Source organism: Notechis scutatus, chromosome 5 (genome assembly GCF_049901735.1).
Source record: "Notechis scutatus isolate UNSWTSFEM ecotype Mainland chromosome 5, rNotScu1.2, whole genome shotgun sequence".
Classification (NCBI taxonomy): Eukaryota; Metazoa; Chordata; class Lepidosauria; order Squamata; family Elapidae; genus Notechis; species Notechis scutatus.
The window spans coordinates 107,044,856-107,068,216 of record NC_142013.1 but is presented as its reverse complement, the minus strand read 5'-3'; the positions used below and the strand labels follow the sequence as shown (position 1 = coordinate 107,068,216).

General features: G+C 38.5%; 1 protein-coding gene and 1 pseudogene across 2 annotated transcripts in view; one reads left to right on the top strand and one right to left on the bottom strand.

Moving 5' to 3' along the window:
- PCDH9 (protocadherin 9) overlaps positions 1–23,361 on the bottom strand; it is an 819,791-nt gene that overhangs the window by 50,602 nt on the left and 745,828 nt on the right. The window lies entirely within an intron of this gene.
- On the top strand, positions 3,135–3,402 carry LOC113415890 (small nuclear ribonucleoprotein F pseudogene; annotated as a pseudogene).

Genomic DNA, 23,361 nt, shown 5'->3' with positions numbered 1-23,361 from the left:
CATTTCCTCGTATGATTTGATTGCTGATGCACCCTATGACTATTATTAAGTGCTGTACCTTATGATTTTTGACTCTTGACAAATGTATCTTTTCTTTTATGTACACTGAGAGCATTTGCATCAAGACAAATTCCTTGTGTGTCCAAACAATAGAATTCCATTCCATTCCACTCCACTCCACTCCACTCCACTCCACTCCACTCCACTCTACTCTACTCTACTCTACTCTACTCCAGGCGAAGGTTACTGCAAAATCCCATTCCCTCCCCAACCCACTAACCTGCTTTCCAGCTCCGTTCTCCTGTGCAGGGCAACAAACAAAGACCCAGCCAATCAGCTGGGACTCAGGAGGCAGAGAATAGATGGGGGCAGGGCTAGTCAGAGTGGTATTTGCCGGTTCTCTGAATGATTCAAAATTTTGGCTACCGGTTCTCCAGAACTGGTCAGAACTTACTGAATACCACCTCTGCAATGGATGGAAACTAATCAAGGAGAGAAGCAACCTGAAATTAAGGAGAAATTTCCCAACAGTGAGAACAATTAACTAATGGAATAGCTTGTTTCCAGAAGTTGTAGGTGTTCCATCACTAGAAGATTTTAAGAAGAGATGGACAGCCACTTATCGAGAATGGTATAAGGTCTTCTGTTAGAGCAAGAGGGATGGACTAGAAGACCTCCAATGTCCCTTCCAATTTTGTCATTCTGTTATTCTAGTTCTGAACCCCTGAGTGAAAGTACAATACACCTCTTTTCACCAGTTATATTTTGTTGTGATATTTCAGTTGGGAACCTCAACAGGTTCATGTATATTGTATGAAGAAGTGAAAGGAAGCCTATTGGTTGCATAACATATGGGAGAAAAATTAATCCCCCATTAATCAGTGATGCACTGAGACCAGTACATAATTAATTGTAATTCTAATTAAAATTAAAATGCAACCTAATATAGGCTACATAATTAAACTGCTAACAAAAATTAAATGTTTAATTTTAGCATTAAAGAGTGACAATAGAGCGTGTTAATTTTCAGCAAGCCACTATATAGGGTTGGGGTAATATTAAGAGCATTTATGCAGGGAGAGTGCTGATTAAAGGAAAACTCGTGTTTAAATTAATAGGGGGAAAAAGTTATAATCACCACCCCAATGTTAACTCAGAATATGCAGCCAGGAAGCAAGCATTTGAATATTACCAGTGAGTGTGCCAACATGCAATAAATATCTGTAAATTCCATTGTTTTTAGCATGTTTCAATATTGCTGGTTTATATCTCATCTACACAGTTGCATATTTTAAAACAAAACTGAAAGTAACTGAAACTGAAAACGTGTATTTCAATACATGTCAGCTCACAGTCAAATTCTGTTCTCCTTTAATTGAATTCAACAGTTATTTCTTACTTCACTGATGCAAAGGAAGACGCAAATTATAACCAGCACATCTACCCTGATGTTTATTCGAGCGTTGAAATATGCTTCGTGTAATAATCAGTGTACCCTTTTACGATATTAAATATAGAAAGAATTGGATGGACAAACCTGAAACAAGTTTGCTTGTTTTAACCATGCTTAAAATAAAAATGAGTCAATGGAAGACTGTCCTTGGCCAGAATTCATGTAAATTTCTTAGTGCACTTTGCATCAAAGATGCCATAAAATAGTTCAGTTTCATATTATAAGGTTTTTTTTTTAAATCAATGCTACTCTTTTCATTTCTCCAATGCCGGCAAGCCCAAACATTAAATCAAAATTGCATCTTAATGTTTTTCAAAATGTGTTACAATCAGCATTGTAAAGATAGAACTTAAACAATAAAAGGATACAGCCAGAAAAGGATTAGCATCAAATGATACTGAATTCTTCAAAATCCCTTTGAATTATGCAAATAGGAAAATACATAAGTAACTGTTACATAATTGTTATTACCTCTTCCACAATTGATTCTGGGTTGTTTATAATGGAAAATCCCTTCCTTCCTTCCTTCCTTCCTTCCTTCCTTCCTTCCTTCCTTCCTTCCTTCCTTCCTTCCTTCCTTCCTTCCTTCCTCCCTCCCTCCCTCCCTCCCTCCCTCCCTCCCTCCCTCCTTCCTCCCTCTTTTTCCTCGCTCCCTTCCTTCCTCTCCCGTCCCCCCTCCCTCCTTTTCCTTCCTTTCCTTCCCTCCCACCTTCCCTTCCATCTGTCACAATTCAAATTCTCATTTTTCTAAGATCAACACAAACTATGCAGCATTCTAAAACCATTCATACAATACACAATAAGTGAAATAAAGGATATTGAAACAATAGCAGTTAGGTCAGCGGCCTGAATAGAAAACCTTTCCCAACAAAGATCAAAATGTTGATTAAAATTCTTGGTTCCAAAAGGTGGCATCTACAGTATTAATGTGTGCATGCCAGGGAATGGAAGGGGGTTCTTCCTGAAAGAGTAGACCATGGAGAACTTTCCATTTCACATTAGCATGCAAGGACATCCAGAGTAGTGCCCTCTGATCTGAGATTACTCTCAGGAAAAAAAAACATACTTTTGCATATTATTGTTCCAAACCGTTAACAAGAAGACAAGATTAATTTCAACAGTTGAACTGGGATTAAAAACAAACTTCAAGCTGAGAAAGAACAAATAATTTTCTTCTGAGACATAACTTATTGCAGACATTGGCACTCTAACTGTGTCTTGCTTCTTAGGATGGAGAAGACAGGAAAAACAGGGGATTGTAAAAGCAGAAGGGTGAGAAGGAGACATGGCACAAACCACCCTGTCAATCATCTATCATGAACAATGATGTTACGGGTGACACTTTGTTCTGCTCGGGCATTGGAGATGGTGCTGGTACCTGCGTTCTTTTTGACAGGATTTCTATCATCTTTTGATGATGTTGACCCCTTTACTCATCCACCCAGAACTCTAAAAAAATGCGTCAGCTTTATCTCCACCTTTCTTATCTGGAGAAAACTCTTGTTTTCAGTCATTCTCTCAGTTGGCTTCACTGATCATTAAGAAAATAGTATGCTTTCTTCTGTAACACTCCAAATGTATTTTGGTGGCAATGTATCAAAAATAGCAACCAGTTTTTTCCCCCCAAGTTTGGCAAGCGCACGTGTTGCCCCAAATAATTTTTGCAGTCACAGCTGCCCTTTGTCTGGCCGGGTTGCTATGAGTTTGCCTCTCAATCCAAAGCCATTTCTAAATGGGCTAACTGGGAAGCCAGTAATGGTGAAATTGAATTGGGGAATGGAATACAAGGGCTATCTTGTATCAGTTGATGGCTACACGAATATGCAGCTTGCCAATACCGAAGAATATATTGATGGTGCATCTTGGTGAAGTTCTGATAAGGTACAAAAATGTCCTATCCATAAGGGGTGCAGAAGAAGAAGAAGCTGGAGAAATGAGAGAATAATGTTGGAAAATCTTGTGTTTTTAATGTGTAACTAATATATATATATTCAGTTGTAGCTTTTGAAAAAAAAGTCATGTTGGGAGGGCAGAAAAATACATATGGCTGAAAGAAACAGTCAATTTGAATGATGAACCATAAATTAAAAACGGGGATTATTTAGTCTTAATACAAATATTTTAAAGCAAATGGCATTGGATGTATTCCATCAACGTTTACTTTATATGATTCAGTTGCACTAAGCTAGGAGCGAGATCTAAAATTAGTATGAAAATATACTTTATAAAAATAAACCTCAAGTAAAGTAGTAATCATCTTTAAAAAAATAGCAACCAATTTGTAAATAATGTTTGAGTTGTGGTATTCTTTTCAAAGGCATTCTCTTGTTTTTCTTATCTTGAATTCTCAATAAAAGAGTGGACTTAGAGCCTGGAATTTATCAAACAGCATTAGTTGACCCCAGGTAGACTCTTTTGCCTGACAATCTTAGACAGCTGGATTTTGAGACTTTACATTCAAGCTGTAGCATTGAAACTTATTAGCAATAGCACTTAGCACTTCCATTTATATACCACTTCACAGTGCTTTTACAGCCCGTCTCTAAGCGGTCTACAGAATCAGTTTATAGCTCCCAATAATCTGGATCCTCGTGTTATCGACCTTGGAAAGATGGAAGGCTGAGTCGACCTTGAGCCCATCAGGATTGAATTCCTGGCTGTGGGCAGAGTTAGCCTGCAATGCTGTATTTTAACCACTGTGTCCCCCACAGCTCTTAATTTTAAGATAATAATAAAATTGATTGATTGATTGTTGATTACTACATGCCATCAAGTCACCTTGGACTCTTAGTAACCACTTAAATAGTTTTTTTTGTCCATGATAACCTTTCCAAATCTTGTTTTTCAGGTTTTCCAACAATGCCCACATCACCATGTAACTGAGTCCCTCAATCTTGTTGCAGGTCATCCTTTCTTTACTTTCTTTCCACCTTGTCAGCTTGGAAGCCATTTCTCTTTGAGACTTTTGGGCTGCCTCATTCAATGCCTGGGAATTTGGGAGGGGGGTTGCTAGGAGTGGTGGTAGATTAGCCACAATAACATTCCTTTCTCAGAAAGTCAAGGACATGTTACCCTGCACCTGGATGGAAGTGCCTGGGGATAGTCTCCAGTTGGAATGAAGTAATGATTGGACCATGTGATGAACTATTGGGTGCAGCAGTTGGATTTTGGATTCTCTTTGGGCTAGGAAAAACCTGGAACTCTCAGATTCAGGTTTTCCCCAGATGTGCCAATATGACTTCTCTAATAAAATGGATCCTTGGGAAGATGATATTCTTGGAATCTTTTTCTCTGGAGGTTGTTACTTGGAATGCTGGCATACCTTTCCCAATACCTTTCAATTGAAAAATGAGACATGGAATAAGATGCACCTGTTCACTCAACAGTCGGGGGGGGGGCTTTTAGAATGGAGTTGAGAAACTGTCTAAAAGTAACACTTAATAATTTGGGGTAATTGAAAAATGGTTGAAGTCTTAATGCAAAGAAAAGAAGAAGAAGAAGAAGAAGAAGAAGAAGAAGAAGAAGAAGAAGAAGAAGAAGAAGAAGAAGAAGAAGAAGAAGAAGAAGAAGAAGAAGAAGAAGAAGAAGAAGAAGAAGAAGAAGAAGAAGAAGAAGAAGAAGAAGAAGAAGAAGAAGAAGAAGAAGAAGAAGAAGAAGAAGAAGAAGAACCAGAACTTTCTGATCTATTTTCATGAGTGGAAGGGTGGGAGTTAAACCTATTCAAGGCTAAAGTAAGTAAGTAAGTATTATAAGAAAATATTATCATTGGTTCAGTGGTGGGATTCAAATCATTTAACAACCAATTCTCTGCCCTAATGATTTCTTCCAACAACCAGTTCACCAAATTGCTCAGAAAGTTAACAAGCGGTTCTCCCAAAATGATGCAGACTGGCTGAATCCCACCACTGCATTGGTTCCTATGTCAAAATGGCAGGAGGAAATGTCAACTATTTTAGGCAACTATAGCCATTGGCTACCAAATATAACTCAGACTCCCACCCATTTTAGAGGGACTGTTAGAACTGCTACTAAAACACTGAGTCACTTAAGATAGGAAAGTTTTCTCTTAGGGTGGGAGAAATTTTAGGCAAACAAAACATGGAATCCAACTTACAATTGCTAACATTTGAGATACCATGAAGATTTATTAATCATACTTATGTTTACTTTTATTCCCCCATCTACTTCCGATATCTCAGACTAGCCTTAAGCCCTAATTGTCTCCTTGACCATACCTGATTCTGTTTACCTTCTGAGGCCAAAATCTGTATTTGTAAGGCTATCATTCTTGGCATAAAATGTTCATAGAAGAGACAAAATTGCCTTCGAATAAGAATACTCATAGAGAGAGGTTTGTTCCTTGCAGCGAGTTCATTTTTAGAATACTACACACAATATTCTAGAATCTTTACTGATGCACTGACTACAGAATTGTTATCACCTGTTCTATATTCAATTTAGAATTTTTATTTGCTTTCTCTTAAACTCTCTGGTTAGGTCCTGCTATTTTCCCTTTAGTGATACTATGAATTTGGAATGAGATTTAGTTCCTGAGATAGGGAAGAATGCAAAGACTGGGGTAACATTTAATTCTTTATGAGAAGCAGTTTCAATATTGTACGGCTGGATGGTGATATAATAAATCAAACTATTTGAGCAATCCATAAAAACATATGACAGTTACACTTTTTTTTGTCCCAGAGATAGAGAGGTCATCATTCATAATAGTGAAAATATCCAGAAATGTCCCTAAAAATAAAATAGAAACCCCCTTAGGTGTCTTTCCTGCACAACAATAAAAATATTGCTTGCTGTAATATTTGTAAAAAGAAGAATCCTGTCAACTCAGATGCAATGAAGATGAATTGCATTCAGAGAGTTATATCTAGTGGACCTATAGAAGTGCTCACTGATGCGGGCTCTTAGAAGTAGACATTTTTCTTCTATCAACTAATCTTACAAGGTTTCCAGCAACCTCTGAAGGAAGTAAAGCCTGCAAAATTAGCAGGAGTGTCTCACTAGCATTGCCTCCTAATAATATTACTGTGCAGCATTCAACCTGTCAAACTAATCAGAATCACTTTGATTTTCTGCAAGCAAAAATTGTCCTGTGGTGACTTAAAAAGTTCTGAAATTCTGTCACATGTGACAAACGGCAAGGCAGAATACTTAACCTATTAGCTGGATATTTAAGGAGCCCGTTTCTTCCCGATGAAAAGCAAAAAACTCATTTTCTTGGGTAAATATGTTATGTTTGTTCTCTTTATAAGCTTGTCTCTACAGCTTTGGCATTGTTGGCAAGGCAAAATAGTATATATATCTCTTTCAATAAAATAAATACTGCTGGTGTCAATCTCATGTTTAAGTTACAAGACCCAAGCTAGCAATAAAATAGAAGTGCTTTATTTTCTGCAGTCCTGGTTAGTGTTTTTTACAGAAGAAAAAAAGAAGGGAAAAAAAAACCCACCTGTCTGTATGGGATATATCTATGACCTTTCTTAAATTACACCCAGTCCATAGAATCAGTTGTTTTATGACAACAAATACATAGAGTACAAGGAAATTAGAGCTGTGCAAAAAATCTAGATGGACTAGTGAGTAGCAAAGAAATTGAGATTTTTTATTCTTTGGTCATACATTATTATTCAGCATCTGAAGAAATTAAGTAGAGTTGGACAATAGTTTTTCTTCTCTAGAAGGAAGAAATGTCTACCTGCTCCAGAACTATCATTCCAAATTTAGTTATGAATCTTACTGAGAAGTGGAAATAAGGCTGTGACTATGTCCTTTAATAGGATCTCAACAAGATTGCTCATATTAGTCATTCCGTGTTTTCCTTTGCAACTGACAATAACCAGCAACAAAAATGTAGGAACAATCACAGGCATTCCATCTCCTATAAATTCACATATTTAATCATTCTCCCAAATTCAGGCCTAGGATCTTAAGATAACAAGTAAGCTCAAATTTGGTGGGATGAGTTGATTTTATTCAAGCAAAATGATAAGGATTGGCACTTAGCTACCAGTTAAGCAATGAATTACAATATTAATTGAAAAAATAAGATGATTATGTAGCTGCAGTCAGAAACATTTTCTGTCCAACATCTGTAGGTTGGGAAGAATGTACCTTGATTCAGTGTAATGGAACCCATGAAACAACACAAATTCTAAGCCCACAACTTATGAACAAGACTGCTAAACAAGTAACTGTGTAAGATATATACACTGCATATATGCACTACTTGTAACCCAATGTATTGGATTCCGGAGAAGTTTATTCTCTATTTATCCTTACAGCACAATTTTTAAGCAGGAACCACATTCACATTTTAAGCAGCATGCCATTGTCTTTGCCACAAAAGTAGTGGGTGAATGAAGGGAACCTACATCAATCACAATCATTGCATTAAACTTACTTCCTCTTCCTCCCTCCCTCCCTCCTTTTTGCCTACCTGCCTTCCTGTCTATTTATTTGTTTTCCTTCCTTCCTTCCTTCCTTCCTTCCTTCCTTCCTTCCTTCCTTCCTTCCTTCCTTCCTTCCTTCCTTCCTTCCTTCCTTCCTTCCTTGCCTTCCTTCCTTCCCTCTCCTTCCTTCCTTCCTTCCTCCCTCCCTCCCTCCCCTGCCTGCCCGCCTGCCCGCCTGCCTGCTTCCTCCCTCCTTCCCTCCCTCCCTTCCTATACTGGCATTTAATTACACCTGAATATAGTTTACAAGGTTATTTTCTAGCCATGCATTTCATTGTTTTCTGACATGCCTCCCATCAAACAGCACCATTTAGCAAACTAGTAAAGAGGTCTCAGAGGGCAGCTTAAACTTGCAGGTAATATGTGTTTCCCAAGTTGACTGCTAGCTGATATCAGCAATCAAAAAATGCTTTCTCTATATGTGAAACACATTGCCTTCTGGAAAAATTAAAAGAGGGGAAGAAAATCACCTGGAAGGATCTTCATGCTCCATCATTTGCCAACTGGGAACACACAATGCTGAGCTGAACTCCAAGTGCTGTTTTACATATGTCCTTGCTTCAGGTGTAGAAGCAACAAAGTAATATTGATACAGGAACAAAGAGACTTGGAAACCAGAAAAAGGTGTTTTGTGAAAAAGGGGGTTTTAATGGCATGCTGTTAATTAAAAAAAAATACTTCCAGTGTGCTGAATCAACCAAGGTCATATATAAAATGGGTCTCTCACTCCAGATGCTGGCTCCAAGAAGGTGTTTATTGCATCAGAAATGCTGATTCTCAAAAGATTATTACCTCTGTGCTGTCTGTTTCAATATTTCATTTGCATAGTGCATATTGCATGGACCCTGGAATTTTAGGTTCAAATTCTAAATAAAATAAAGTAAAAGTGATGGAAGGTTATTAAGGTTATTCGGCTGTTTATTAAAGTGATCATGCTAGTTAGTATTCCTTTTGTGCTCCAAGAAACTTATTCCCAATCACGGGACCATAAAAAGAGAAATGTGTGTTGTTTGAAAAGAACAAACTTGGCAAAACAGTATATTTGAACGGAACTTTCTATCAAGAAGTCAAAAATGGAATGTATGCTCAGGCAAGAAATGAACAGAATTCAGAACAAATACATTCAAAATTCAAAACAATACATTTGGAATCGGGGTTTTAAAAAAGAGGAAAATATACAGGAGGAATATACAGTTACTTTCAATTACTTTATTATTTATCATTACCCTTCTCCTAATACTAATAATTGTTGTTGATTTTTATCACCTCTTTCTCGCAGGAGTTGGGTATGTCTACTCTAGTGAAAAGAAGGACTGGGGCAGCATAAGCCGTGGTGTCGCAGTGGTTAGAATGCAGTACTGCAGGCTACTTCTGCTGACTGCTGGCTGACTGCAGTTCAGTAGTTCAATTCTCACTGGCTCAAGGTTGATTCAGCCTTCCATCCTTTCAAGGTCAGTAAAATGAGGACTCAGATTGTTGGGGGCAATATGCTGACTCTGTAAACTACTTAGAGAGGGCTGTAAATCACTGTGAAGAGGTATATAAGTCTAAGTGATATTGCTATGATAGTAGCCTTTTAATATTGGAGGGGCTGCCACAAAGAAGAGGTGTTCGAGCACTAGAAGGCAAGACAAGAACCAATCAAGGGCAGAAGTAACTTAGAACCAAGAAGAAAATTCCTAACAGTAAGAACAATCAACCAGTGGAACAACTTGCCTTTAGAAGTTGTGGGCGCTCCATCACTGGAGGCTTTTAAGAAGGCAGTGGACAGCCACTTGTCTGGAATAGTATAGGGTCTCCTGTTTGAGTAGTGGGTTGAACTAAAAGACGTCCATCGAACTCTGTTATTCTGTTATTCATAGATCAATCTGAACATGACCTTCCCATAAAGCCCATTAATTCTTCTTCTGCCGATGCCTCATGGAACAAATGTATGAAATATGTCCTCTTGTACATCTGTACTTTTGGAAATCTATCAATCCTTTCTTTTCCTCATCCTCTGTTTAAACTCTTCCTCCCCCCCCTTTTTTCCCTAGGAGAAGGGGTTGATTATACATTTAATGTATTTAGTCATCAAAATCTGATCTATCCATTCATACAAGAAATCAGCAAATTGCACAGTTATTTTATTACTGCTCTTTGTTTGGCCTTGCCACACATTGCCAATGAAGTCTCCATGGAAATTCAGCACAGATCTTTTTTTCCCCCACTCAGGATTATAGAAAGAATAGCCTGTGGGCAACGCAACATCAGCATATGCTGTCTCCCCTTGGCTTCTGCTGCTAGATATTTTTCTGGCACAATCACATGCTAGCTGACTATGGCAGATGTCAAAGGATAACCTTCGGTGTCCAATGTAAAGCAACGTAGGAATTCAGTTTTAGTTCAACAATTGTCCCTGAGTTACAGGGAGCCGAACAACCTTTGAATGAGGCCAGATAGCCTTTCAACATGACCTGCTGAAGATCCTTAAATATTTTTCCAATTCCGATCATTCAGGTTTTTTGTAATTCCATCAGAGGTGGTATTCAGTTGGTTTGGACTAGTTCTGGTATACTGGTAGCAGAAATTATGACTGGTTTAGAGAACCGACAAATACCACCTCTGGCTGGCACCGCCCATCTACCTCCACTCTCCTATATTCCCTTTTTTTTTTAGCCCGGCTGATTCGGGTGGCAGAGCGGATTGCCGCTCCTCATCTGAGCTAAAAAACAGCACAGCTCACCAGCATCGATATAGAAGGCGGTCTTTGAGCCCTGTGCATGCGAAGCACGCTCTCCAAACTAGTAGGAGATTTTTTTGAAACCCACCACTGAATTCCATGCTCAGAAAGAAGACATGGATTTGTTAAGTTTATATCATGGCTTTCCCAAGGAACCCATAGGATTTCATTTTTCCCTACAAATACTACTTAGAGCTGGGGTGTCAAACTTGATTGCATCAGGGTTGTGTTTGACCTCGAGGGGGCCTGGTGGGGGGTAGTCACGGCTGGGGTGGGTGTGGCCAGCTTGACATAACTCATGTCAGGGGTACCTATTTATTTTATTTGATTTACTTGATTGGTCAATCGCTTACAAAATAATAGGTATAAACATGAGTCAGAATACAGAAAATAGGTACGATTAAATGGGGACAATAGGACAGGGACGGGAGGCACGATGGTGCACTTATGCACGCCCCTTATGCACCTATGGTGGCCTGAGCATTCTGCCAAGGAAAAGAGGCTTCCAAGCTCCATTTTTGGCTGAGATGGCCTCCTGCAATCCTCTGCCAATGAAAAAAGAGCTTGGAGGGCTGCATGCGGCCTTTGCGAACTCCATTTTCAGCTACAATGGCCTCCTGCAATTCTCTGCCAGTGAAAACAGAACTTGTGATGGCAGCATGTGGCCCTCCCAAGCTGTTTTCACTGGCAGATGCACCACGGGGCAGTTCATTTTCTGTTTCCAGGGTTTCCAGGATCTTATGCACCTCATGGGCTGGATCCCCACGACAGAGTTTGACAGCCCTGACTTAGAGACTAAATCAGCAACTAGACAAAGTCTCCCAGGATTGAGAGTAGATTTCATCTGGGTGGCCTGGCGTCTAGTCAAGCACTTTCCATGCAGTGTTATAAAGGTTTTAAGTTAATGGCATCCTAGCAGTATATAACAAGGGCACATCTGAAGCTTTGGTTCAAAGGTGACTGCTGAATCCAGAAGTCAGGGACCAAACTGAAAAGTCACCCTGTCAAATCAAACTCTGTGCATTTGTGAGAATTCAGTGATTCTGAATTTTGTTTGCTATCCAATCTGATGAGATCAAAGGTGATCCACATATCCCTACCAGCAATCTTTTTAGAGGCTGAAGAACTGGAAACTACTGCTTCATAGGGAGTTTCTATCCCATTTCCTCATTGAGATCTCCTCCATCTCTTTGAAGAAACAATCTACTAAATAACAGACTCCAACTGTGTGTTACCACTAAGGCAGTGGAGTAACTGGCAAAGTTGAAAACTGAACCAGATTGCATTCAATGCCTTTCATCTCCAGTACAAAACTCACAATAATCTCATAATGACACAGCTAGGCTGTTCCATTCAACCCGAATTTTGCCGATTAGGACTAAAGTATGCCTTGTCTTAAGCACCCTTTCTTCTGTCTTAGAAAGATACATTTTGCATCACAATGTAATTACTTGGTTTCAGTTGTAGATAAGATTGAAAACAATGACTACACAACAGTAAGAACTTGCCAAATGCACTGTAGCTGTTTTGGAGAGATATTTGCATGAAACACTTATACATGTTCTACAAGGGTTGCAAATGAAATTGACATTGGTCAATAAAGTTGAACACCAGACAATACAGCCACTAAGAGACAAGACTGCAAGGAAAAACCAATGTATATTTTCCAAAGGTGGCAAAAGATATAAGTAAACATTTTAGAGTTAAGTATAAAGAATGTTTTTCAAGTGGCATCCTTAAATTAATGTGCCAAGCCCTAGATCTCTCTCTCTTTATCTCTCTCTCTCTCCCCCACTCTCTCCCTCTATCTCTCTCTCTCTTACAAACACACATACACGCACATACACACAGTTGGCAAGATGTTGGATGGAGCATTGTGATGCAAGCCACCTCCTCTTTATACAATTTGACACACTAGTTCAAAGGGAACAGGCCCAAGGTGATGCTACATCTGCTTTCTTGCCAATTTTAGCTGTCTCTCCTCCTACAAATGCCTCTGAGTAGACAACTCAAAACCATATATATGAATAGAAAACCACAATTCTTTCACAGGATCTACATTCATCCCAGATGTTAAATCAGAAGAAAAAAACAATTCAGGGATTGGGTAGATTTTCTACTGAAGCTTTCTATCCATTCCACATATAAAGAAAGTTATCGGGTGTTATGGTCCACCAGTGGCCAGTGGAGCTAGTGGCAAACTTGGACAGTGAGGACATTGGGGAGGAATATGGACCAGATCTGGAGTCTGGGGAAGGCTCTGATAAGTGCTCTGCATCGGAGGCAGAGATGGAGCCAGGGCCGTCTGATAGTTATCAGCTGCCTTCAGAGTCAGAGATCAGGGAGCAGAAGAACAGCTGGAGCCTGTTCCCAGTGTGCACATGTGCAGAGCTGCCAGGAGAAGGGAACAGTTAAGGAACAAGGGTCAACTCAGGAGTAAAGGCATATGTGGATGGTGAATGGCCCCTCCCAGAGGGAATAAAGAGGAGTGAAAAAGGAGTGGTGTTTGCAGGAGATAATTAGTTCAATTCATTAGGGTGAAGATCTGTTCCTGACTTCTTGCCAAGTAATTGCTGCTACAGCATGGCGTTTGGAAGCTATCGACCTGGCAACACTCCAAGCCGGATAAAAGTCTGCAGTTGTGAAATCTCATGAAAGGCTGTTTGCCGGGACTTTGCTGGAGATAAATTCACTTTAATCTAAATAAAAGGGGTTTTATTGGGACGAGGAGTCTGCTTCATGAACTTGGGAAGCCTAAGTCAGAAAGTGGGGACGGAATCAATTTCAAGTACCAAATCATCAATGTGAAGTAGAAGCTGGTAGATTTATGAACCCTTAATGTGTGTATGTGTATGTGTGTGTGTGTGTGTGTGTGTGTGTGTTTACATAGTATATATAATATATTTACATAATATTTCTGATTTATGTCCTGTATCCCATACAGGTTATCCTTGATTTACAACAGTTCATTTAGTGATTATTCAAAGTTACAATGGCACTGAAAAAAAAGTGAGCTATGGTCATTTTTCACAGTTACTACCGTTGCAGCCTCCCCGTGGTCAGGAGATCAAAATTCAGACACTTGGCCACTGACTCGTATTTATGCTGGTTGCAGTGTCCTGGGATCATGTGGTCCCCCTTTTGCGCCCTTCTGAAAAGCAAAGTCAACGGGGAAGCCAAATTCACATATCAACTGTGTCGCTAACTTAACAACTTCTGTGATCACTTAACAGCTGTGGCAGGAAAGGTGATAAAAACGGGGCAAAACTCACTTAACAAACATCTCACTTAGCAACAGAAACTTTAGGCTCAATTGTGGCCGTAAGTCAAGGACTATGTGTACATGAAATAGTTGGATAAAAACCCAGTACCGCAATGAATATGGAATCTAGAACAAAAGAAAATGAATTTTCAGCTTCCTAGTCTAGTTGATTGAAATACTGGGCTGACAGATTCTGATGACACATCTGATGATTTGATGATTTAAAAAAAAAAGAATTTTCAATCATAACATTTCATTCACCACGCAGTGAAACGAACACTGAACCTTGGACTTGTATCCCCTTAAATTAACTTCATCCACCAGGAAGGTCCCAGTCAAGCTCTGATAATATTCAGTAGAGAAGATAAAGGTGAAGGTAAAAGTTCCTCTCACACATACGTGCTAGTTGTTTCTGGCTCTAGGGGGTGGTGCTCATCTCCGTTACAAAACTGAAGAGCCAGCACTGTCCAAAGAAGTCTCCGTGGTCATGTGGCCGGCATGACTAAATGCTGAAGGCTCACAGAACGCTGTTACCTTCCCATCAAAGTGGTCTCTATTTTTCTACTTGCATTTTTACATGCTTTCGAACTGCTAGGTTGGCAGAAGCTGGGACAAGTAACAGGAGCTCACTCTGTTACACGGCACGAGGGATTCGAACCGCCGAACTGCCGACCTTTCTGTTCGACAAGCTCAGCGTCTTAGCCACTGTACCACCATGTCAGAAGATAGGCAATTATATAAATAAGTAAAAACAGTTTGAGAATAGACTTTCACTTAAAACGGAACTGCAGAAAATATAAGGAGGGTTCACAGAATTGTAGTTACCTTTACAATTTCCTACTTTTATTTACATTTGTCTTGCTTTTATGTATTACCTTGCTCCAGCCCTTTGTCTTCTCTCCCCTTCAGTCTGAAAACAATTATTCCATTTCTCTAAAGTACTTAACTCTTTTAAAAATAATTTAACTCTCTTTTGAGCTTATAGTTCAAGTATCTCTTTGATGTATTCAACAAATGTTAAATGGCTTATTAGTCATATACTCAGAAGTTGTTTAGTTCTTAAGGTTAGATTTATATTGTGTACGTTCTCCAAGAGCTCCAGATTTTGTGGATATTATTCTGTTTTTTCATTTTTCCTAGCTACAACAACCTGTTAGTTGTCAACTTGCCAAAATTACCCAATAGCCTCCTGTGACTGAACATGGACTTGTAATTCACACTTGAACTCCATTCTTAGCCATTTCAATTAAATCTTGAAACTATTACTATTGTATTAATGTTGTAAACCTGCTGCAATAACCGTGTGTGATTTGGGTGGCCAGTAAATTGAATAAAATCAATGTTACTACCAATTTCAAAAACACTATGTTGTAAAATATTTATAATGATCAGAGATTCAAATAGCTGCATATTATCTACATGGGAGCAAAATTTTGCTGAATGAAATGGTTTAAGTATCAAGGGAAAAACAAACTTCTGGAGGTGTTTCTCCCCCACCTCTCCAAAGTTTGTGTTATTTTTATACGACTTTCATTAATGGTGAGATTGGATTCATAAATTTGACCCTTCTATTGTTTTCATCCTGTAATCCATTAATCATTGAATCAATAGTTATTTATCAATTCTTGTATATCCTTATTTTGTTATTTTTTTTTATTTCATTCAGAATTAAGGGACACATTTCTGTTCTATGTATGTATGTATGTATGTATGTATGTATGTATGTATGTATGTATGTATGTATGTATGTATATTGCCTGTACAACTTTGTGTTCCCTTGTCTTTTCTTCATCTGGACAAAGTATTTACTTCCTGAGGAAAACCTATTTCATCTTTGGGGATAGAGTTTCAAATATCAAAAAGGAATACCAAAAACACTTTATCTACATTCACATCTATTGTTTCAAACAGGGGTGTCAAACTCACATCATCACAGCGGCATCACGTAACGCATTGGGACATTTTTCCCCTTCGCTAAACTGAGTGTGGACATGGCCAGTGAGTGATGCATCTGGCCTGCAGGCTGGGAGTTTGACAGCCCTGGTATAGAAGATCTTCCATTTCTCAGATATGTAAAGAACTGAAGAAACAGCCATAGTGTAAAGCAGGACTTGTGGAAACAGGCAAGGCAACCAAAATTTTATATTACTCGTTTTACTATATCTTAATTCAGGAGTGTCAAACTTGTGGCCCATGGGTTGGATGCATCACGTGCTGGCCACGCCCACCCCCATTTTAGTGAAGGGGGAAAAGTCACAATACATCATGTGATGACAACGTGACGATGCGTGTTTGACACCCTGTCTTAATTCAGACAACAGCAGTCATTCGCCTCATGTCAAAAAATTCATCTTTTATACTTCGATACTCATTTGGAATTAATTGCATCTCAGTACAAGGATCCACTACTAGTTAACAGCAATAGTATTAATAGATCTGAGATCCACTCTGGGTCATTCATTTGTGAGTATTAATACTGTCTGTTAAGGCATTATTCCAGTTTAAAAACAACACAGAAACGTTGTGTTATGTATACAGCCTCTTCTCTCACTTTTCAGAATATTCTGGGGTGCCCACCCAAGAACAAAACAAAAAGCTGTACTTGGATTGTTTTGATCAGCAGTTTGTGTATTTGTTGCTTGTTTACTTGTGATGGCTTCCATGTCAGTCAATTTCTGAAGGATCCAAGGAGCTTACATCCACAAAAAAATGGAGGATTAAAGACACAAAAATACCGTAAGTCATTTCCACATAAGTGTGTTCTAGCATCTTCATAGTATCACCTAGACCACATTATCTTTATCTTTACAACTTATATTGTTTTTTTTTTTTTTTCTAGTATGATTTGATTGCTTATTAGTATCCAATGACTATCACTAAGTTTGTATCTTATGGTTCTTGTTGAATATATTTTATTTTTTCTTTATGTACACCGAGAGCATATGCACCAAGACAAATTCCTTGTGTGTCCAATCACACTTGGTCAATAAAGAATTCTATTCTATTCTATTTCTATTATTCCTATTCCTATTCCTATTCCTATTCCTATTCCTATTCCTATTCTATTCTATTCTATTCTATTCTATTCTATTCTATTCTATTCTATTCTATTCTATTCTATTCTATTCTAGTGATATAATACCTATTCACATTACTTGTATCTTGACACAACAAAAGTTGTGATACTTGAGAAGACACTTTAAATCATAAGTTTCAAAATGACCAATGCCAGCCCATCTAATGTTGCATTACAATTCATGCACCATCATTCCAATACAGGCCCACCTTCAATATCTCTAAAACACTATCTCAGAAAGGTCATATCTTGGTTGTCCCTCAAAAGCTTAACAGGTACTAGGTGCTCCAAATGTCTGGGAAGAAACGGGTGACAGGTTATGCAAAAGCTTGCACACTATTTGCAGATTAATGAATCAGGTAAGACAGGGATTCATAATTTGGCTAGTCTGTTTTTTCCCAAATCAGCTAAACCACACATGAAGTAGAAAGATCGTGACATCCCAGGAACGGGTGGAGCTATTTTTAGTATTTTCCGCTATGATCAAATGCTGTTCCCCTATGGAATCATTCTCTACTTCTCTTTCAAATATCTTGTTCGAATATTTTCTACTGCAACCAATGGAGGCTCTTCCCAAATACAAATATATAAATGACAAATTTTGGAGCTGATGCTTTAAGGTGCCAAACACATTTCTGCCTATGGCATAAAAAGGGAAATATATGGCGGTCATCATTGCTTCCATGGCTACCCACAAATGGTAATAAGAATGAATATCATTATTCTTTATAACAAAAGCATGACCAAAGAATATGTTTCACCATTCTCAAACTTGCCCGCTGTATATGGACAGACACGTTCAACAAATGGAGTTTTCCTATATTTTCTCTTAAGGTTCCAAGCAAAATCCAATATGTGTAAATGTTGTCCACTAGTGAGTCCATCAATAATCATCTGGGTGATTATTGATCTTGGAAAGGCTTGGATCAATTCTTGCTGATCAAGTAATTTCACTGTTTTCTTTATCGAAATTTTGGGTTCCTCTAGCCACAGGTTCATGGAAATCAGTGGAAGATGAGCTCTCTTTCTTCTTAAGATTCTCTCCATCTGTTAATATCTGGAGAATATATCTTACAAAAGGAGTCGAGGGCTCAGGACAAACTTCAACTTTATTTTTTTGCAATTTTAAAACCAATTGGTGGCTGCCAAAATATTACCTATAACTTCATATCAGAAATTCACTGCATGTATATCCAAGTCTAGCTAGAAGAATGTTCGAGGCAGGCATGGTATAACCCTGGAAAAGCAGAAGTAAGGATGGTAAACAGAAAGTCTTAAAGGAAGGGAAAATCTTTCCTAAACTGTTTGTTAATGGGAAGTTTGGTTTACCTTCTGGTTACATCCTGAAGAAAATACTCTTCCTTCCTTCCTTCCTTCCTTCCTTCCTTCCTTCCTTCCTTCCTTCCTTCCTTCCTTCCTTCCTTCCTTCCTTCCTTCCTTCCTTCTTTCTTTCTTTCTTTCTTTCTTTCTTTCTTTCTTTCTTTCTTTCTTTCTTTCTTTCTTTCTTTCTTTCTTTTTAAAAGTATCTGTAGCTGGACAGATAGTTACTACAATTTTACCATTGATGGACAATAAAAGATTAATAAAAGATTCCAAATAAAGTACATTGAGTTGCATCAACAATATAAAAAAGGGGGGAAAATGAAGCTTAGTAATAAAGTCTGTATTGTTTCTGTTTGCAGATATTAAAAATAAAAGAAGAAAGAAAAGGGGGGGAGGATTTATGTTTATACTACAAAGTGTTATGTACAATAAATACCACTGCTGAATATTTTAAACACACAGTCAACATTCATGACTCACATAAGCCAAAGATTGTAACACTAAAGTAAATATAAAGTGACCATTTTGTTAGACTTATAATGACATATAGTATGGATTTTCAGGAGGGTGGGATCCAGAAATGAAGAAGTGAACTGAAAAACTTTTTCAGAAGAAGAGCCATGGTGGTACAGTGATTAAAATGCAGTACTCCAGGAGTTCGAGTCTCACTGACTCAAGGTTAACTCAGCCTTCCATCCTTCCGAGATCAGTAAAATGAGGACTCAGATTGTTGGGGGCAATATGCTGACTCTGTAAAACACTTAAAAGTTCTGTAAAGCATTGCAATGTCCTACATGTCAATGAATACTTCAGCTTCAACCATAACAACACAAGAGCACACAATAGATACAAACTCAAAGTTAACCGCACCAAACTTGATTGCAGGAAATACGACTTCAGCAATAGAGTGGTCAATGTCTGGAATACTCTACCCGACTCTGTAGTCTCTTCCCCAAACCCCAAAAACTTTAACCTTAGACTGTCTACTATTGACCTCACCCCTTTCCTAAGAGGTCTGTAGGGGCGTGCATAAAGCGCACCAACGTGCCTACCGTCCCTGTCCTATTGTTTCTCTTATTCTTTTATTTTTCTTATATGTACCCATTTCATGTATTCACAACTATGTATACACTTATACTTATTATCTTGTAAACAATTGGCAAATCAAATAAATAAATAAATAAATAAAATAAAATAAAATAAAAAAATAAATAAACTATGAAGTGGCATATAAGTGCTATTGCTATTCTTGGACGACAAGCAAAATGTCTTCAAGGAAAAACAAAGAAAGTCCAGTTGTCTCTTGAAAAGATATCTGGGACAACCCTGGATGATTGAGACTCTTCAGACAGGAGAGAGGAAGTGTCTTCTATTAAAAAACTACAAATATTTCTTGAACAAATATTTACTTTATCAGTATCCTTACTCACTATGTTTCCCAATTTAGGCTGTTTTGAAGCTACCTGTGTCTCTAGCTGCTGCTGTTCCTTCCCCTTTCCTAAATATATATATATATATATCCACCCAATCAAGAATCCCATAGTAACGCCATTGAAGTTGTTCTTCAGCAAAGCAATGATATGGCTTTTATTATGTGATGTGGTGATATCATTGGAAACAAAATAAAGAGAGAATGTGCCAATGTATCAGCAAGCACATTTTATTCATGAAAAATGCCAAACTTGCACTTTGTTTTAAATATCAAACACATTAAAAAACATTAAGTGTTTGCATAACAACTCAAGAGACTTTCTAAACAAAGCCATATAGACAGACCCAGAAATAGAGAGGCAATAGGAAGGCATTATCACATCAATGCAGAAAATATTTACTACCTTAGGTTAATCCCAGTTGCAGATGGCTGTTATGACCATGTATTATGGCATTATTTTTAAAGGAAAAAAAAACCAAAAATATTTATCATTAGATCACTATGAACTTTCTTCTTAATTAGAAGGAAGGAATGTAGTGTGTCTAATTTTCATTACCTTTCTAGAGACAATAATGGGGTATCAACTCCTATTATCTTTAAAGGGCACATTTATTGCATTTCAGACTCATCAGTTACACAATGAGTGGCAGGTTCTTGTGTCAAAGATGGAAGCACTGTGGGCTCCCTTTGTAGAAATATTCCATGTCACCAATAGTTTAGCCAATTGATGTGCCACCCTGGGAAGAAAAAAGTTCTTTAGTTTTCTCCATCTCTTTGAAACAGTTGGCATTCTCTTCCCTCAGACACTTGTCAAAGGTCTTGTAAAGATGCTTTAACTGATATCCTGTCAACCTATATTTCTATCTTAGGGAGGTTTAAATATTTTTTGTGATTTCCAACTCCAGCAGAATTACAACATACTTTTTAGATAGACAAATCGCCAAACTTCAAGTCAGAAAGTCCAATTGCCTCTTGAAAAAGCATCTTTGACCTGGATGTGTGATTACTTGGTGCATGGCACAAAGGCAACACAATCAGATAATCAATAAAAGTTCCTTTATTATCTCCAACTTTGCCCCCAATGTCCAGGTTACCTTCTGGCTGGAGAAAAACTCTCCCAGGAACAGCCTTTGATTGCAGAAAATTCAGTCCAAAACAGGGCAAACACAAACTGTAGCTTGAAGTCCAAACAAGCCAAACTGAAGTAATTAGTTTGGCAAGGCAGGAGCAAGAAATCCAGACTTGAAAGCATGGAAAAACTCACATGGTTGGGAAGACACTAGGAACACAGATAAGCCATGACAACATAAAATAAAGTCATATTTGCTCCCAACAGCCTGCTACATGCAGTTTGCCTTTTTTATAAACTGTGTTCCCAGATGCGGCTAATGAAGGGAATCAGGGCCCTTTCCTCCCCAATTACCCCCAGAACCCACATTGCTCTCTTCTCCATTCCTCCCTGTGTGCCCTAGGATGAAGAAGGAGTGGACCTTGGTCTTCCTCTGAATTCCCTCTCCCTTATTCTACCTCTCCCCTGCTCTGCCCAGATGGACTTTGCCCTTCCCCAGTTTCCTCCACAGCCAATGGAGCCATACTCGCACTCCCTGTCAGCTGTTCGGCTTCCTCGTGGGTTTCAGACTCCAACAGGGACATGAGGAGGGTGACTTAGAATCTCTATAGACATCTGGTGACAAAAGAGTTATACTACCCTGTTTCTCCAACAATACGGCCTCCCCCAATAGGAAGTCCCAGCATGTTTTATAGGCATGAAATGAAATTAAGCCCTACCCCCAAATTAAAGCCTATATTAAAACATGCAAAATGGGGGAAATGGCAGGGGGCTTGCTGTTAGGAAGTACTTTTGTTGCACACCCAGATATGGTGCTGCCTGCGTTGACCCTGATACAAAGTGCCCCTCCAACGCCGAGGTCAACACCCAAGCCGTCGCCGCCCGCCTGCCCAAAGATGCAAGGGGGGGAATTAAGTCACCCCCAAAATGACAGCCTAGCCATTTTTTCGGGCTCAAAAAAAATAAGACCCGGCCTTATTATATGAGAAACACGGTAGTCAGAACTGTTGCCTGAGCAATTATAGCCTGCAGACTTAGGACTACTGCGAGAAAAGTTGATTACCCATTGCAAATATATGAAGACTGAAAACAAAGGCTTGGAAGAGCATATATCCTGCAACGATACCATTAGCACAATTAAACAACAACATCTGCTTATTCCAGGTCCTTAGGAATAACTCAGTAGGTGGATAAAAATCTGGCTGACTGTGAGACCCATCACAATAAAAATAACAATAACAACAGCAGTATATTTTCACAGATCTGTTGGAGTGAGATACTCAACAAATACAACCTTTGGAGGTACAATGTGAGATACACTTATTTAGTAGACTTCCTAGTAGGGACAAGGTGGCTCAGTGGCTAAGATGCTGAGCTTGTCCATTAGAAAGGTCAGCAGTTCGGCAGTTAGAATCTCTAGTGCCACATAACGGAGTGAGGTCCCATTACTTGCCCCAGCTTCTGCCAACCTAGCAGTTCAAAAGCATGTAAAAATGCAAGTAGAAAAATAGGGACCACCTTTGGTGGGAAGGTAACAGTGTTCCATGCACCTTCGGCATTTAGTCAAGCCAGCGACGACCACCGAGATCTCTTCGGACAGCGCTGGCTCTTCAGCTTAGAAACGGAGATGAGCACCGCCCGCTAGAGCCATAAAGGACTAGCACATATGTGCGAGGGGAACCTTTACCTTTTACCTTGCCATACTGTCTTACACAAAATCTCCGAGAGTGTAGTAACACACATTAAAAAAGAGGAGGGCTGAGCTTCAGATTTAATTATCTTATAACCTGAGAAGGATATTCAAAATTTATTCCGCTGTCTGTCTTTAGGGAAAATATACATATCTTATAATTTTCATAAGCTGAAAAGGATTTTTCATCCAGTTTCCGCCTCAAAATTACATCCTGTAAATAATGAACTGCAAATTCAGTGTGCTGTCGCCTTGGGAAAAATGTGCTTTGAAAAGAGTGTAATTTTAAAAATAAGTAAAATGAAATACATTATATTTTTATTCTTGCAGCTTTTGTTTTATATATTTGGTACCTTTCTTTGATAGTCAGCAATATTTATGCTACCCATCAATATATTTATAGATGGCATATTGATACACACATTTGAAATATTATTCCAGATGCTCCATTTTAATATTTGATATCTAAATATGTTACAATGTTTAGATTTGGGAGGGAGAACAATAAATTTCATAATTGAAATCTGCCAATATTACCAAGAAATGAGACCACATTTCACCCTTTCAAATACTGTATTTCAAGTTAATTTAGAATGTACAGGTAATCCTGAACCAACGGCCACAATTGAGTTCAAAATTTATGTTTCTAAGTGAGAAATTTGTTATGTGAATTTTATCCCATTTTATGACTTTTTCCCCCACATTTGTTAAGCGAATCACTGCAGTTCTTAAAATAGTAACATGGTTATTAAGTGAATCTGGTTTCCCCATTGACTTTCCCTGTCAGAAGATCGCAAAAGGGGATCACATGACTCTGGGACACTGCAGCTGTCATAAGTACATGCCAGTTGCCAGGCATCTGAATCA